Genomic DNA, 4215 nt, shown 5'->3' with positions numbered 1-4215 from the left:
CCCCGATTATATGTTGCAAACCCCCACCCACAGAACCCCCACCCTTTGCTTCTGAGGAAGAAGTAAACCTATCTATTTCCAGGAGAGGGAGAAGGAGCACCAGGCGTACACGGAAAGATCCAAACAACAGAGGACTACAATCAAACGCCTCTCACTTCGGAGGGAAAGAAAGACAGGAGGCCACACAGCGGGCTCACACACCAATCAAGCACAGGCTGCTGCAGGAAGGGAGAGAATCCCTGCCCTGGAGCCTCTACAGACACAAGGCAGAAGCCTGCTGCAATGGGAGGGAGAGACACAGCCTAGGAAGCCCCACGCTGGGACTTAGGATCTGAGATTTAGGCTGGACCCGAACAGCAGAGAAAACCAGCCCTGCTCTGTGACACTCAGCCACAGGGAAGCGCTGTGCCCTGAAGAATACAAAATCAGTCCTCTGTGACACAGGCATGTGGAAGCTCTGCGGAAAACCTATGTCCCTGTGTCGTCCCCAACTCAGAGCAGGGGCTTCCCCTGTTCACATTCCTTCTACGCTCTGCCCAAGAGTTACCCAGCGACGGCCAGGTAGGCCCGGCTTGCTATACAAGGGATGGTAAGGCCTCTCCCCCCCTCCCCCTCTCTCCCTCTCTCTTTCTCCCCCCTCTCTCCCTCTCTTTCTCCCCCCTCTCTCCCTCTCTCTCTCCCTCTCTCTCCCCCTCTCTCTGACTCTTCTCTCCCTGTCCCCTTTCCTCCCTCTCTCCCTTCCCCCTTCCCCCACCTCCACATATGTTCCCGGCTGTCTCTCTCTCTCTCTCTCTCTCTCTCTCTCTCTCTCTCTCTCTCTCTCTCTCTCCTTCTCTGTTCCCTTTTTCTGCCTCTACTCCCTTCTCAACGCCCCTTCCCATGCCCCCAAATAAGCTCTATTCTATACTAGAATATTCTACACTTGGTTGATACCAAGGCAGGGCCTGCTGAGGTCCCCCTTCCCACCTCACCATACCTTGTCCTGTGAAGCATATCCTTTTTTTTTTTTTTTTAAATAAAACTCATCATGCCCCAGTTAGAGAGTGGCAGAGCCGTGCCTGTGTTGCGTGTTGTATGTAGGTAGCTGTTGTAAAATCCTCAGTTCCCGGCTAGGTTAACTCACCCTTGTACTGCAAGCAGGTTAGAAATGACACGGACATTTGCTGATCTATCACATATCTAGGTTCATACAAATGATGTTTTGGCCTTTGATAGAAGAATCCAATTTAATAATTAAAAAAAAAAAAAAAAGTAAGAGGAGGCCATCTTGAGATGAAGTGAGTTACAGAAATAAACTCCATGGCCCAAGGAATTGGAACAACCAGATAGGAATTCTAAAATCACTTTGTCAAGTATGTCGATGCATGTGCTGAAAGTGGCAGCGGGGTAGGGGTCATCAAGTATGAGGAGAGGGAGAATCGTGTCTGAAAGATGGAATTCAAAGAGTGACACAGAACGCCAGGCATACATGCATATTCATATATATTATATATAACTATATAACATGTATTATATGTGTGAAAATTTAGACATGCCGGTAAATAAATACAGCTTTGGTTTTGTTTTGTTATTTAAATTTGTATTGAAACTACAAAAATAGAAATCATCCTGACTAAGCCAGCTCAGTCAGTCAACCGGGTCTCAAGGGATGGATTGAGGATTGAAAAGAAAAACACAGTTAGACAACACTAAGACATGACTCCAGCCAGTGCTGAGGCTGAAGCAGGGTTATCTTTCTCCAGCCTGCTTTTATAGCATTCTAAGTGCATGCAAAGAATAAGGTCAGTTCTAAGGCATAAACAAAGTAGTCAAGGAATAAACAAAGCATAGACAAAGGGTCCGTGGTTACTGTATTCAGGTCTTAACAAGACCATCAAGATACAAAGAACACACTCCTCAGTTCTATTCATCCCCAGCCTACTTCCAAGTCCTAGCCCAAAGTCAAATTCCTGCCAAATTCCTACAAGGCGGCCCTAGAGCTCTCCATATCATCCAAGTAGGGAAACATACAACAAAACCAACATAGACTATTTGAGGGTTATAAGACATCATTAGATAGTCAAACATACATGTGATTGGAGTCACAGAAGGGTAAGAGAGAGAACTGAGCAGGATATATACATAAAGAGATAACAGCTTAGGCTGTTTCAAAAGCAACAAACAATAAACCAAAAAGTTGAGCATCTCAGAGGACCCAAAGCCAAAATACCAAAAAGAATGGGAGTAAGACAGCACAGTACATCACCACCACACTACCCCCAAAACATAGGTCTTTACACATTGTAGTCAAACTACCTACAAGTAAAGGAACACACTGTTAGGTCCCAAATCCCAAAAAAACGACAGTCTGGCCTCAGCTCAGGTTGGGTGCTCACAGGACAGAAGGAAAGATTGCTGGCCAGACATAAAAGCTGACTCTCAGCATCCTCTGGCAAATGGGACATCTAGTTAAACAGCAAAGCCCCGCTAACCTCAAAGCTGCCTTTAACATTATGCACCAGTAGTGTGAATCAAAGCCACTGGGATCTGTTGGCCAGAAAGCCAGGTCCCAGACTCTTCTGGCTTTCACTACAGTTCTGAGGCTACCCTCCACCAGTTCATTCCCCCTCCCCGACTCCCCCTGCCCATGGCTTCACTTCTCTCGGCCTCCTAAGAGGGAGCCCTGGCAGCTTTGGACTCCCCCCAAGTGTCTATGGCTATTCTTCCTCCACCTCCTGAGAGATAGCTACACGACAGTGTCATACTTACAATAAAACTTCCCACCCATGGAGTGGTCCTGTTCTATGGCTTCACTGTGCCATTGCTTACAAAGAATAAAGCTTGAAGGCTGCCAAAGAAGAACACACCTCACGCAGAGCAGCAAAGGTAAAGGCCCAAATAAAAGAAGCGCACCACCCAGAAGACCATAGTCAACAAGACCGTCTTCCAGGCGTGAAGGTAAATAAAGGTATCCTCAGGTGAAGGAAACTGAAGAAAATTCATTGCTAGCAGACCTGCTCCAAAACAAAACAAAAATGTTAGGTAATTTTTTTTTCAGACAGAAAGGATGTTGATAGCAGAAGGAGCCACAGTCCAATAGGAATGAAGCGTGCAGAAAGCACATGTATTATTAGGGTTCTCTGGGGAACCACTAAAAACTAGATGATAGATAGATAGATAGATAGATAGATAGATAGATAGATAGATAGATAGATAGATAGAAAGAAGATGGATGGATAAATGGATAGACAGATGGACAGACAGATAGATTGATTAGACTGGTTTATATTAGCAGAGGCAAAATACTCCTCCAGTGTCCTTGTGTGGACTGGAAAGCAAGGAAAGCCAGGGGACACTCAGTCCATGATGAGGGGAGCCTCAGGAGAGAAGCCAATGATGACACCCAGGCTGAAGGCCTGGAAGCCTTCTGGGGAGCCCCTGGTGCAAAGGCTCAAGATCCTGGAGTCTGATATCTGTAGGCTATGGTTAGCAGAAATATACCCATGCAAGAAGAGTCAGGCACATGGTGAGATACACCCCCACATCACTTTCCATTGTCTTCAGGCCTTCACCCTCTGGGGTGCCACCATGTACATTCAGGGATGGTCTTCCCCCTTAGCTAAGGCTTTCTGGGAACCCCTTAGCTAAGGCTCTCTGGGAACACCTTTATAGACACACCCAGGGGAGCATTTAGCTAACTTCCCAGGGACTTCTCCATCCAATCAGATCATCAGTCAAGACCAACCATCCTATGAGTGTATAAACTGACAACATGATAACCCCATGATATGGTTGAGGTGTCTGTTGTATATATGACAGAAAGAACAGTGAGAACAGGCATCTGGGAGAGTCCAAGGAGAGAGGGACAAAAAGTAAACATGGTGAGCAGACCAGCCTCAGCCATGAGGGAAGCAGGGGCAGAGGAGAGATAGAGGGAGGGAGGGGTGGGACAAAGAAGGAGAAAGGAACAGAGAGAATGAAAGGGAACATACGGAGCACAGTAGGGTTATAAGGAGAATGAGTAGCTGTGTGTGTGTGGGGGGGGGGGGGGCAAGTTTAGGATAAAGGAGGGGGTGAGAAGAACCAAGGAGAGAGAGAGAGCAGAGTTATAAGAATGAGTAGCTGGGGCAGGGTGGGGGGGGGGGGGGCTCAGGGGCTGGAGGGAGCTTAGGGTAGGGGAGGAAGTGAGATAGGCTAGGACACTAGAGAATGGATATTGAAATCTGTACCAGGGAC

Source organism: Mus pahari, chromosome 1 (genome assembly GCF_900095145.1).
Source record: "Mus pahari chromosome 1, PAHARI_EIJ_v1.1, whole genome shotgun sequence".
Classification (NCBI taxonomy): domain Eukaryota; kingdom Metazoa; phylum Chordata; class Mammalia; order Rodentia; family Muridae; genus Mus; species Mus pahari.
Note: the sequence above shows the minus strand (reverse complement) of the source record.